This window comes from Adiantum capillus-veneris, chromosome 22 (genome assembly GCF_014529385.1).
Source record: "Adiantum capillus-veneris isolate H3 chromosome 22, ASM1452938v2, whole genome shotgun sequence".
Taxonomy (NCBI): Eukaryota; Viridiplantae; Streptophyta; class Polypodiopsida; order Polypodiales; family Pteridaceae; genus Adiantum; species Adiantum capillus-veneris.
This window is the reverse complement of record NC_140952.1, coordinates 114858628-114873411: the sequence shown is the minus strand read 5'-3', so window position 1 is coordinate 114873411 and position 14784 is coordinate 114858628.

Genomic DNA, 14784 nt, shown 5'->3' with positions numbered 1-14784 from the left:
TCATTGGACCCCTTGGGAGACTGTTCAATAGTCTTTTAGAGAGCTTAATTTCTATTGGTTCTTTTATCAAGTGCTTTAAAATGAATTAAACTATATGTACTCTAGCCTAATTCTTATTGGTCCACCTCTATGGCCATCCAATAGGATTTGAGTGCACCTTGGGGGCAACTGGGCTAGGGAGCTGACATGCGTCCCTTATTCCCTTGTGTAAAGGGACCCTGTGAGTGTGTGTGTGTGTGTGTGTGTTTCTCTCTCATCCCCTACTAAAAAGGGCTCGCCCCCTCCTCTTTAGGAGTCTTTGAAGACTTTGCATACACTACCAAGCATCCAATTTTCCTAAGCAATGACCATTGGACTTAACCTTTGAATTTTGGAACCTTAGCATTTTGGAAGTCTTAATGGGCTGAACCTTAGGTCTTTGAAGCCCATTGCTTGCACATTTCTCTTCTGCAGATGGTCCCCCTTTGGATCCCTATTTTCCCTCCTTTAGATCCCTGTTGTGACCAATCTGCTAGCCTTACCAATAATCTAGCTTTTTCTCCCCTTGTACTTTTCCATATTAAATGATCAGTTTAACATGAGAAATCATTTAGGATAATTAGATAGTAATTATGACATTACCCCTCTCTTGAAATCATAGTCGTCCTCGACTATGGGGTAGAGAAGATAAAGCCTATTCATTAGTCCTTTTTCTAGTGGGTAGAGGATCCCTATCTTACCCTACGACATCGTCCCAGAATGGATGACTAATCCATTTGGCGCTTGAGAGCCTAAGCTGCCGCAAGCACGTCTGCGCATTAGTCCTATCAATCTTCCACAGTAGAGTGACAAGCTCTACTTGGTGTTTGGAAGACGTCATCTCCGCAAACTTGATCCTAAGCATGCATACTACTTAACATTTGTGCACAATAAAGAAAAAGAGAGTCTTACGAGACAAAAACTTTGTTCATTTTAAACATTTGTACATTTGCTTGCTCTAGGGAAGCATTGTAAGTATTTGCTTACTCGTGGAAGTATGTATAGTGTTATCGTAGGCATACTCCACTAAGGGTAAGTACTTCTCCCATTGGGACCTTTGATCTACTTCCGTTACATAGGCTTTTAGTAGATCAAGAATTCTTAGGTGAGCTATTTCACTTTGGCCATCCGTTAGCGGGTGATAGGCCGAAGAGAAGTTTAGCCTTGTCCCTAAATTCTCAAAGAGACCCTTCCAGAAATTACTGGTCATTCTAGGATCTCTATCCGACACTATGGACATCGGCAAGCCATGGTACTTGAAGATTTGTGATATGAAGAGGGTTGCCATTTGATGGGCTTTTATAGTCTTTTTGACATGTATGTTTTCTTTCATGGCATGCCAATAGAAATATGCTTCAATCCCTTTTAGGGTAGACTAAATCCCTCTATGCCCCGCACAAGGAGGAGCATGAGATTCATACATTACTTTCTCACGTAGTGAGTTAGTAATGCATAGTCTATTTCCATAGAGAAGATAACCATCTTGTAAAGTAAATGGTTCCTCTTTCTTCCCTAGTGCAAGGGCTGAAATCACATCTCTAAAATCGGGATCAATAGCGTACTCATCTATCATAGAAGATAGAATATTGTGAGTTGCTATGGAAACCGCATTCACTCTCAACCGTCTTGAGAGTGCATCAACTACTTGATTATGCTTGCCAGCAATGTGAGCAATATGAAAATGAAATTGCGAAAGGAAATTTGCCCACCTCATTTGTTTGTTGGAGAGCTTGGTCTGCGTCATGAAGTACTTAAGGCTTTAGTGATCCATCCATAGAATGAAAGGAGTCCCCAATAAATAGTGCTTCCATGAGTCTAAGGCATGTATAACTGCGAGGAGTTCCTTTTCATACCTAGAGCTTGCTTAACAGGGTCGAGCCTTCGACTTTCATAAGCTATGGCGTGCCCTTCTTGGAGCAAAACAGCTCCAAGGCAATCACCACAAGCATCACATTGGACCTCAAATGGCTTTGAGAGATCCGTCAGTGTAAGCACAGGTTGAGAGATAAGCTTTTTGAAAGCAATGTTCTCCTTGGCAGACCATGTATACCTAACGCTTTTCTTTGTTAGGTCATGTAATGGTCCCGCGATTTGTGAGAACTTTTCAATGAAGCGTCTATAGTATGCACACATACCTATAAAGCTTCTTAGCTCATGAAGATTCCTTGGATTAGGCCATCCTTTTATTACCTCTAGCTTTGATGGATCCATTTGGATGCCATCTTGAGAGATAATGTGACCTAAATATTGAATCTCTTGTAAGAAAAACTCACTCTTCTTTCAGTTATATAAATTTATTCTCTTGTAAGACTTGAAATATTACCTGGAGGTGTTGCTTGTGTTCATCTAGTGAATTAGAGTAGATGATAATATCATCAAAGAACACTCCAGAAAAGGTTTGGTGAGGCCTAAATAGCTTCTCCATCAAGCGGTTAAATGTGGTTGATGCATTGGTCAAACCAAAAGGCATGACAATATATTCGTAAAGACCAAACGTAGTGCGAAATGCAGTCTTTACAATGTCTTGATCAACTATCCTTATTTGATGGTAGCCACTTTTTAGGTCAATCCTACTGAAGTAGGTCGACCCTTGCAGCTTATCAAATAGGTCTTCTACCCGTGGAACGGGAAACCTATCCTTGATAGTGATCCTATTTAGTGCTCTATAGTTGACACACATACGATATGTGCTGTCTTTCTTTTGCACTAATAACGCAGGTGAACAAAATGGAGATGAGCTAGGCGTAACCATGCCCTTCTCAACTAACTCATGCACTTGCCGCATAATCTCCTCTTGTTGAGCTTGAGAAACTCTATAAGGAGGTTTATTAGGCGGTGAACTTCCTGGAAGAAGTTCAATTGCATGGTCATCATTGCTTCATTTAGGAGGTAGTTCACAAGGGATGTCTTCAATAAAAACATCTTGAAATCCCTTGAGAAAATTGGATAGCTCTAATTCCTTGTGATTGTTTATATTTTCTTTTGCTAAAGCATTAGGGTTCATTTTGACAATCTTTAACAAAAATCATGTACACGTAAATAGAGCTCTTTATTGACTTATTGAAAGCTTGCGTATGTACAATGGGTATGGTGTTACCCAACTCCTTAGCATCTATGTACATATCTTTCTCCCTAAACCTAAAGTAGATTTTCCTTTTAGGGAATTTAACATTGGCAGCCATGAAATCAAACCATGGTGCCCCTACGATTACATCCTCGTGCTTGAGAGGAGAGATAAAGAAGTTCTCTTTGTCCACATAGCTTTGGACATGGAGCCTCAATTTCCCAATCAAGGGAGTGACTAAAGTTTCTTGCCCCTTGAAAGCACCATCGGCAGGTAGGACATCTCCCATCTCATAGGCTTGGATGCCTAGCTTGGTGGCCAACTCTGTGGATATGATATTGTGAGTAGAACCAGGGTCAAAGAGAATAAAAGCATCATGTTCTCTTACCTTTCCCCAAGCATAGCATAGAGGAGATCCTTCGTGGTGAGCTTCCTCTTCTTGGATTTTGACCAAGGTAGCTCTAGGAGGCTCGTTTCTTGTATTCTTGTGGGGGCAAGTGCGATAGGCATGCCCTTGTTCCCCACACTTGAAACAACGGTTATCTTTACGATAACGCTCTAGCTCTTCAAGAGAGAGTTTATTTTTGCCTTTATAAACTCCCTTCTCCTTAGCTTTGTTGTTGTTGGCGTTGCCTTTAGGAGACTTTTGGACATTGTCCTTCCCCTTAGGCTCATTGTTACGGTCCTTATTCTCCGTGGGCTTAAGATTTCTCTTAGCCCCTATTTGGAAATTGATTCGTGAAGCCACCATGGTATGGTGTATGACCGCAGATATGATGTGTGGCCTTTGGGAGTTGACATACTCAGCCATATCTTCAGTTAAGCCCGCACAAAATTGTTGTTTTTGCTCTCCAAAATCCATCTTTTTGAAAACAGTGGCCTTGAGATGTAAGTCCCAAAACTTTTCTACATATTTGTGAATGGATTCGTAGGGAGAGAGCTTCAAGCTTCGCCATTCGGTGAGTACTTTGTCTTTGGTATCGGTGGCCAAAAACTGCATGATGGAAGCTCTTAATGCTTTCCATGTTTGTGGAGATTCACCGTTTCTGGTGGACTTTTGAAAATGCATAGGTACATGGCATAGCTTAGAGGACTCCGTGAAGCCCTCATCTCCAAACGCTGCATCGAATTGTTGGATGAAGGCCAAGACTTTGTCCGTAGCACCAAAGGTGCCATGGTAGGTAAGGAAAGAGATGTTCTTTCCTCCCTCTTTGAACTTCTTGGGCTTGGACGACCTCTTCCACGTGGCATAGGATTTCCTATGGCCTCTTATTTTTGGTGGTTCAAAAGTTGCACCACCACTTTCTTCAGAGGAGGAAGAATTTGAGGAGGATGGAGAAAAGTGTGACCTCTTTCTCGCCTTTTTTCTTCCCTTGATCTTCCTTGTTTGCACCATCACTTTCTTCATAAGAGGAAGAGGATGAAGAAGATGGAGAAGAGGGTGACCTCTTTCTTGCCTTTTTCTTCTCTCGTTTACTGTCATCCCTCTTTAAATTATGGTGTGAAGAAGTGTGCGACGGTCTTCTTTGTTTAGGGGGTGATGGAGAGCGTTTTACCCGCCGTCTTCGTGGAGCTATCTCTGCCAAGGTGGCAGGAGACTCACTTCTTTCTTGTTCTTTTGGTGGGGGCTCTTGAGTTCTCCTTTACGAAGGAGATGCGTCATCAAGTAGCAAATTTTTGAGCCCTTCGTATGGGTCCTCTTCTTCTTTCCGAATCGATGAGAGGCCTCTTTTGGAAGTCTCACAAGGAGGCTTCCTAGGTACTCTCTCTTCATGGTGGGGAGTTTGGAGAAATCTCATGAGCACGAAGTTGCCGTTGCACTTCACTTTGGAGGGATGGATTGCCCATGGCTTGTTGAAGCCTAGAAACAAGGTCGTTAACAAGCATAGGGTCATCATTAGTAGCCTGCTCATTAGCAAAATGAAAGCTATCAACATTAATTTCACTCTCTTTACTATTGTCAACCATTCTAACAATTTTTAGGTGTAACTTTTTAGGTGTACTTTGGCACTTCAAGCCCTAGTTGTTACTCCTCTTTACCCCTTTGGAAAAGCACTCAAGCTCCTGTACACCCGTGGCTCGAATATCATTAATTGCAAGAAATAGAAGAGAGGGTCTTTCAACACCAAAATAGTACCACCTCATGTCAAGCTTCTAATAGCTCAATAGTGGTTAAGTCGTAGGCAAACCCCGTAGGACTCCCCTATTAAGACCATAGCTCTCAATGGTGATGCCACGTTATCCACACGAAGTAGGCGCACTGCAAGGCTGAAAAAACCCTATTCTACTTACTCAATTGCAATTAATAATACCAACCATTTATATTTAGCTTGGGGACCTCCCTCCTTGAGCAAGACAAGAGAAACCTTGTGCTCTAATACCAATGTAACATTTAATGGCCTAGTCACTTGTGTGTAGCGGAAAATAGCATAAACATAGTGAGCATTCCATTAGAATAGATTCCTAATGAGCATAGCAAGAGTGCTTGGATGGAGAGAGCAACAAAAAGCATAACACCTAGTTAGATAGGCATGAACAATACTTCAAAAGAGAGAGAAATTAAACTATTGACAACAATTGAGGACCGGATTTGATTGCTCAATAACCTGACCGAGCGCATTCGAGTCATTGGCTCGTCCAACCTCGCATTCAAGAGTAACCCATTCAACTGTCCTACGTGGAGTCGGTCCCCCCTCCAAAAGGCTTTGTATTTTGACTTTTTGCAAAAGTAGAATCTGAAAGTCTCAAGTGCCGACTCGCTTAGCTCAATTTGAAGAGATACACATAGACCAGTCACAATAGTCGGCAAAAATTCTACAGTCTTTGTGAAAGAATAGCTAACTTGATTAAAACTGACACAGGAATCAGGTTGCAGACAAGGAATCGAAAGCTTGACAGAAGTTGCAATCAAGTCAAGTAGAGGAAACTGATAACAAATCAATCCGACGGTAAGCCAGGGCTTCACAAGTCTATATGAACCTTAGATCTGGATGTATACTAGCAAACCAAGGCATATATTAGAGAGACTGTTAGTAGAGTATTCACCAAAGAAAGTGTGAATCAAGGTGAGCACTTGGACACTATCTTTGAAGAAGTCTCACACTTTTTCAGAATCAACATCTGAAATGTCTTCCTATTTGACTCGTTCAGAAACCGGAACGACAGTGCGTTATAAGCACATACTCACCTTTTATAAAACTAATCGCCATGGAGCTCAGGTTTACTTGGATCCTAATGAAGAGTATGCTATTCGCATTGATGACCATGGCATAGAGTTTGAAGAGGAAATCAGGGCAAACAAACAAGGAAAAATATACGATAAAAATGAAACTCAGTATTTGCAAGTTGAAAACCCTGACGTGATAGACAAATGGGGGTTAGAAGTAAATACCATAATTCCAGATATTGCAGTAAAAGAAGGACCATCGACTTTAGAATTTGAGGGATACGACCAAGTTGATTTGAAGCCTTTGAAACGGCTTAGCACGGATAATCCTACGATCGGAGTCTATTGTTGGGAGGATAGAAACGTTAAAGATCTTCTATGGACTTCTCACGCCAAATTAGGACAGTTAACACCCATGAAGATCATCTATATCTTCAAAATCAAAGACAAGGGTTGCAGATCTGCCAGCCTACCTATTTAGGGATTGTTATTACAATAACTTTGTTATGATGAGTCATGAAGAGGTGGAACGAATCAAATACCAAGGGTACTCCATAAGGGATTGGATATTGGGCCAAGGAAACTATTCTAAGAGATGAACTTCGCGAGAGATCTTTTGAGAGTAGTGTTAAAAAACTAGAAACTACCTCATCGCAAAGAAAACCGGGTGACACTAAAGCCAGTCCAGGGCTACATGAATCACTACCTCCATATCCCGGACGCAGTGCATGTAAAGTACATGCATTCAGAGGGAGTCATAGATGAATAAGCACTAGTGCTTGTTACACCGGATGTACAATAATCCTTGTATGGGGATTGTGGCTCTGAAGCTTCAGTAATGTCTAAACCATTGACTCTAACTACCCTCTTACTTGGGAGATAATGAAGATGAATCCATAGTGTGTAAAACCACTCAGATAAAAAGAGCGGAACAGACCCTAGAAGTAGACAACATCCATTTAATCATGTCTACACCCATTCAATGCACTCTTACTTTAAGAGAACTGTTAAAAATTAGAGCATATTTATGGAATGACACTACAACATAATACCCAGCTTTCGACGCACCACATTTCGACTCCCCGTACCTTTCCATGCGTCTTTCGATGGGCATGCTGCTCGTCGATATACGCGTCGATAGAGGCGTGGAAATGTGCGTGGCAATGCCTGTCGAAAGGTAACTGTTTCTACGCATATTTCCACACGTATTTTGACGCGTATATCGACAACAAAAATTTGGGGAAAAAAATCAAATCCGCGTGCAGGCGGTCATTTTCGCCTACGCGAGCGGACGCACAGATCTGCCCTTGGAAACCTGTAGCGCAGGTATTATTGATCTCCCACCCCCATCTCTCTCTCTCTCACACACACAAGCTACATCGTGTGCGTGTGTGTGTGTGTGTAGGAAAGAGAGAGAGAGAGAGAGAGAGAGAGAGAGAGAGAGAGAGAGAGAGAGAGAGAGAGAGAGAGATAGAGAGAGAGAGAGAGAGAGAGAGAGAGAGAGAGAGAGAGGAAATAGAGAAATAGAGAGAGAGAGAGAGAGAGAGAGAGAGAGAGAGAGAGAGGGGGGGGGAGGGAAATAGAGAGAGAGAGAGAGAGAGAGAGAGAGAGAGAGAGAGAGAGAGTGAGAGAGAGAAAGAGAAAGAGAGATAGGATACGTAGAAAGAGAGAGAGAGAGAGAGAGGGATATAGAGAGAGATAGGGAAATAGAGAGAGAGAGAGAGATCCAGAGATAGTAGTAGATAGAGAAAGTCGGGCGTGAAAGAGTTAGCTTGGCTGACCAATTGTGTGAAAAGGACAGAAACTCTCTCTATCTCTCTCTCTCTCCCTCTAGAAGAAACTATGGAACTAAAAGAGGCAAAGGGGTTTTGCCCGCTACATGCATTGTCATGTACACCTGGGAGAGCACGTATGTGTCTGCCCATATAGGATTTGACCAATAAAGACGAGATTTTGACTCAGTGGTCCTAATCTCCGTACACCTCTAGACCAAGGTGTGCGGAGATCGGGCAAGGCTAGAGAATGCGAGTTAGTTTACATTGTGAGGAGTATATATATTAAAACAACATTCATAATCATTGTAGATGGCCACGTCATCAACTAACATGGAGGAAAAGATTGCATGCTCGTGCACGCTATGCAAGTATTAAATCTTGCGCAAGAGTAGGATATGTAATGAGCATGTGCACAAGTATGGAGAGTTTGCTAGAGAAACCGTACAGAATCTACGATACGACTCCTACGAAACACGCATTGATTTTCGCGACATAACACCTACATCTGAGAGAGAGAGAGAGAGAGAGAGAGAGAGAGAGAGAGAGAGAGAGAGAGAGAGAGAGAGAGAGAGAGAGAGAGAGAAAGGATTATGCATGGAAGGTCCAACCAATCTAGAGCCAAGGATGGAAGCAAAGGAGGGCTTACAAACAGAAGACGACGGCATGGAGGAGATGTTGGATGCCTTCTTCCAGACAAGCGAGGAGAACGCTAACAAAGCAACAACAGAAGCCGTGCGCCTATCTCCTGATGACATGTTGAGAAAGTTGGCACGTCAACCAATCTATAAAGGCGCCAAAATATATGTGCTTCGTACTTGTCTATCGTTTTTGAATCTGCAGTTAGTGTACGGGTGGTCAGATGCAAGCGTCACTGCTTTGTTTAGGTACGTAACTTACAAAAGAGATTTTCCGATTGCAACGGTGACGTGCTTGGGGAGCTTTTAATTTAATGTGGCTTAAACAGGTTGTTGCAGGAGCAACTTGTCCCGGCTGGCAATGAAATGCCCCCCTCCATGCCAGACACAAGGCGACTATTGACCTCAGTTGGCTTGGACTACAACAAGATTCATGCATGTCCAAATGATTGCATTCTTTTTTGCAATGAATTCGCAGATTGTCTGTCGTGTCCTAAGTGCGGAGCAATGCGCTACAAACAAGATGCGGTTGGCGAGTCAGTGCCAGCTAAAGTGTTGCGGCATTTCCCTATTATTCTGAGGATAAAAAGCATGTTTCGTTGTGGTTCCATTGCAAAGTTGATGCGGTGGCATTCTACGAATAGATCCACTGACGCAACATTTAGTGTGCCCGCTGATTCAAAGGCTTGGAGGCACATTGAAGATACCTTGCCACATTTTAAGAGTGAACCCCGCAATTTGTGTTTGGGCATGGCAATGGATGGAGTCAATCCATTTGGCTTGAGAAGCTCGTCATGGAGCACTTGGCATGTGTGCCTTGTCAATTACAACCTCCCGCCGTGGCTTGACATCAAGAAGGGTCATTTGATATTAAGCTTGATTGTACCTCGTAAGTTCAAGGCAAAAAACATGGATGTTTATCTAGCACCACTAGTTGACGAGCTCCAGGAGTTATGGCATGGGATCGACATAGCAGATGCGGTTGAACTAGCAGGACAACAGCATGCAAGGATCCATAGACTTCTTATGTGGAGTATGCATGATTGGCCAGGATACGGTGAAGCTTCTGGTAATGGTTCTTGATTTACAAAATTCTCACTATTCGCAAGCACTTTGTGTAGTACTGAATCATGCTTTAATATATGCAGGGCTTACAACTTCGGGATACAATGCATGTCCAATTTGCGGGTTGTCTTTGGATGTGCGCTATTTTGCCTCGCTTCGAAAGACAATTTATCAAGGCCACCATCGTTATCTTCTAGATGGCCATCACTTGCGCGAAGGTCAGCTTGGTCGCGTTGAATGTCGTCCTATGCATGTACAAGAGTGGCATCGCCGATGGGAGCAACATGAGGGGCAACACGTTCCAGGAATGAAATGTTTGTCCATTCTCCATACGTTGCCGTACTGGGGTGATCTACTAATTAAGCATTTGCTGGATCCAATGCATATATTCAAGAATGTGGGAGAGCTCCTCTGGAAGACAATCATGGGAATGAAAGACAATCAAGCTTCACGAGATGATTTGCAGTCAGTTGGAAAGATGCAAGAGTTGTGGCCTTTCACCAATGCAGCGGGCCAAACAAAGCTTCCAAGAGCGCCATGGGTATTGCTAAAAAGCGAGGAACGACGAGTCAAAAGGGTGATTTCAGAGTTCAGGACGAGGATGCATGCGATGTCTCAAGACAAAATTCACCCATGACGATCAACTGTCAGGACTGAAATCGCAAGACTGGCATAAGTTTCTTGCAATTTATTCTTCCAATTGCGATCAAGGGGTGTTTAACGGAGGAAGTACGGTCCTTCATATACAAGATTTCAGAGCTAGTGCGGTGGATCTCTTCCAAGGAGATACGAGAGGAATCCATTGCAGCCACAAGGGCTAACTCCATTGAGACAGTTTGCATGATTGAGAAGTATCTACCCACGAGCTGCCTAACTATCCAAATGCACTTGCTCGTCCATGTAGTAGATGAGGTTGTAGTGGCAGGTACAGTCCACAACCGTTGGATGTTCTTTCTAGAGTGGTTCATGAAAACACTTAAGGATTTTGTTCGCCAAAAAGCGCGTCCAGAGGGGAGCATGGCAGAAGGATGGCTGGTGCAAGAGTCTCTTGTCTTGACGACCGAATTTCTATCCGTTTCTGACCCAGAAATGCTTCGACTATGGAGCGATGAGGAGGATGCAAGATTAGTGGGAGAGGAACCGTAGGGGCAAGGGGTGCCGAAGAAAATGAACGACGCCATGCGAGAAAAGATCATGAAGTTCTGTATACTAAATTCAGAGCCGATGCAAAAATGGCTTGAAAGGTACGAAGAAGAGAAAGAGAGACGCAATAGGGAGCGCCATGATTTCAAGGGAAGCCGAACGACTAGAGGCTTACCCTTGCCAGATTGTCTCGTTCCTCTACCTGAATTCCCTACAATGGCATGGTTTGACAAGACAGTGAGAGCAGCTTGACAGATTGGAGAACCCATATCTCCAGAAGAGGAAGAGCTGGCTATTGGATGTGAATGGATGTATCATACATACATGGCACTGTGGTTGCATGGAAAGCATTTCAGAACACAAAAAATTGACAACATAAGAAACACATTTGACAGTGGGTAATGGTTAGTTTCATGCAAAAGAGTAGGGCCAGTGCCAGAGACACGAATGAGAGCACTAGCAACCTGGATTACTGTGGTCTGGTGTCAGATATCTTGAAAGTCAGCTTCAGACGGTTTGAGATGTTTTTGTTGGATGTGAAGTGATTCAAGGTGATTACTTGCTCTCCCCGAACATTGCGAGGAAGTGGTCTTTGTATCGGACCCTCGAGAGCCACAATGGTGGTTTGTGGTTCAAGTTGCTCCAAGAAGTAAACAAGTATTTGAAGGGCAAGAGCTCCTGGAGGAAAGTCGGCCAGACGACACAGATACTACTGTGACATTAGATGAGATGGACGAAGGTATGGCAGAGGAAGCTGACATATTTATGAGGGATGATGCAGACGAGGCAGATATGACACTTGTAGATGAAGATGCAATGGATGAAGACAATCTGTCAAAACGAGTTGGGGCAGAGTTATGTCTACAGTTAGAGATAGACGATGATACGGTGCAAGATCTTATCGATGATGCCTCACTAGTCGAGTCCTGTAAGTGTTTGTGTGAAGACGTTGATTTAAAATTAAGCTCTTTCTTAATTTAAACAAAGGTGTTCTGACGCTTTCTTTTACTTTCTTTGTGCAGGACTTTAGTATGGTAGACCAATATCCAGATCCCGCTTCTATGAGTGCGGATGCATTTATGGGCTTCATCACATGGATGACGCCTAGTCAGATGGCAGATGTGTCTCAGTATTGGGTAGCCAGAGGCACGGGTACCACGCCTCCCGGCTTCACACCCGAGGGTCCGACCCTTATGGGCGGACACCTATGGGAGGGAGAGATGCCTATGGGTGGGGGGACGCCCATGGGTACGACGTCTGTGAGGTCTCCCATCATGGCCGCTTCGACACCCAGGGGTACGGTAGAGGCGGGTACGTCATCATCTCTGCAGTACAGGCGCACTCGCTGATCTCGGCGATCGTCAAGTGGAGGTGGTGGTTGCTGTGGAGGAGGGTCCACAGATGCTTCGACCCCTCATCGCTCACGACCCCCGTCCTACCCAAGCACACCTCTCGACACACCTCTTAGCACACCTTGGGGACACACAATCCTAGTGCCTCCAAGGTCTATACTGTACGGGCAGATGGTTCTGTTGACATGGATAGAGTCGGGACTGAGATGAGACATCGGGTTCGCCAGATTGCGGAGCTGCAATTTTTGACCAGCATTATGACGCCTTGGCCTGATCAAGATTGCAACAAAGTCAATTATATAGTGGAGACCATCATGAGAAAGTATCAGCCTGCTCCGGGTTCAGAAGAGCTTTCGAGGAGGTGGATCAAGGGCGTTGCACGGGACACCGTGAAACATCGTTGAGATTTAGCTCGTCGGGCTTTCAGGATCGGCTCATCGAAGCCTTCGGGCATCTCACACGAGATGTGGCAACAGATCAAGGAGGACAAGCAGACATCGGACACGCGGTTCAGATAGCAGGTCAAGCCACAAAGGTACGACAGATGACCAGGGGTACATCTCATCTTGGCAACGGAGGCTTCGACACCTTTCGCTATGAGTTTGTGAGTTTCCAATCCAATCCTAGCTATGGCGTTTTTTTTTAAACGCGATGAATCATGCATTCTTAATTACTTTGGTTTTGTATAAACGCAGAATCTTGCAATGCATCGAGCCCCGACACGCCAGAAGGAGACAGATGGATATTGGAGAGGCATTTATGAAGTATTGAATGATCTTGCTGCTGCCGCAGGAGAGCTTGTAGACTGGGAGGCCTTAGAGTCTCGCTGATTGATTGAGGTGAGACATTAATATGTGTGAGTTGATTTAATTAATTAAGTATATGTGAAGTAATATCAATACTAATTTTGTGATTTGTCCTTTTATGTGCAGGTTGTGACGCGGAGTCATCAGTGGATTTCTATATGTTTTGTGAGACACAAACACATCTCTATGTCTCTTTTTTGTATAGACATGGTTATTGTTTTGTTTATGGTTATGGTTATTGTTCTTGTATAGACATGGTTATGGTTATCATTATGGTTTTGATCAATATGGTTATGGTTATGGTTTTAGTTTGGTTATGGTTTTAGTTTGGTTATGGTTTTGCACAAAGTTCATTATATATGAAGTTCGTTATGGTTATGGTTTTAATTTGGTTATGGTTTGCGCAAAGTTTGTTTCATTTCTTTCATTTGCCTTAAATCTCATGTGAGATCCTACATGGATATCATGTAGGAGGCGTATACATATGGTTTTTTTTTTAGTTTATGTTAAAACGAAGGGAACTCTGTCTAAATTTCTGTGGGAGCAAGGTTGATTTTGGTGTTGCTCGCTTTCTTGGGCAGAGGACATGCAATCTGGATGTGGCTGTGTCTATCTTTTTCACTGGGCACAGGCCAGGCTGCCTATCCTCTGCCCAAGATTTTTTTTTTTTGATATGGTCGTCGAAATACGCGTTGATAGGGACGTCGAAATACGCGTCAAAAACAATGCCTTTCGACACCTCTATCGACGCGTATTTTGACGGTTTTAGAGGGACGAGTATTTCGACGCACTTTTCGACGTATAGCGTCGAAATCTGCGTCGAAGGCACCTTTTTTGTTGTAGTGTGATCTACAAAAAACTCTAGAGAAGGTGGGGATAATAGGGCTGATCGTGAAAATTTTGGAAAAATTGAAACACGAAGTGGATAACAAAGAGATTCTATCTGTTCCAATGAACAAAGTCAGAGAATACTACTAAGGGGAAGAAGGAAACACAACCCTTCCAGTGAGATATAATGATATAGAAACCATGGCAATACTGGCTAGTGGGGCAGGCATAGCCATAGCCATGAAAGCAGTATGGGAATCATGGGGGCAACCAGCCATTAGACAAATTTGAATGAAATTGCAATTGACTAATGGACCCATCGAAAGACCCTTAGGAATGCTTAACAAGGTGATAGTTAATTCCTGTGGGATTGATTATCAACACACTTTTGCAATAGTGGACTTTGGAAAGAAACTCAATTACGAAATCATCTTGGGAAGACCTTTCATATGACAAGTAAAACTTATCCAGGATTGGGGAAACAATTATCTGTACTTGAAACAAGTGGCATCAATAACAAGGGTTAAAGTAAAAACCGAGAAGACAAAAATGGTATAGAAAAAAAAGAGACACGAGAAACTTGAAATCTAGACCTGTGCCCTCAGTCTCCAGTAGAACACAGTTTTTGATACAGATAGATGCACACAATTGTGTCAAAGACAAAATCACAGGTAGATATCCTTTAAATAAAAAACTGAAAATACCAAAAAACATCGAGAAAAACGAGAAAAGAAATTCAAGAAAAACCTAAATACTAGGACAAGGATTCAACCATGACATGAACTGAACGAAGAAAGAAGTATAAAGAGTTGAAGAAAGCTCTAAAGGAGATATATACAACTCAAATGGAAACCACTGAGGAGGAAGGTAAAGATGTAATGAGTGTTCCATTCCATTACAAGAAATATACTCTCCAGGACTGAAAAATCATA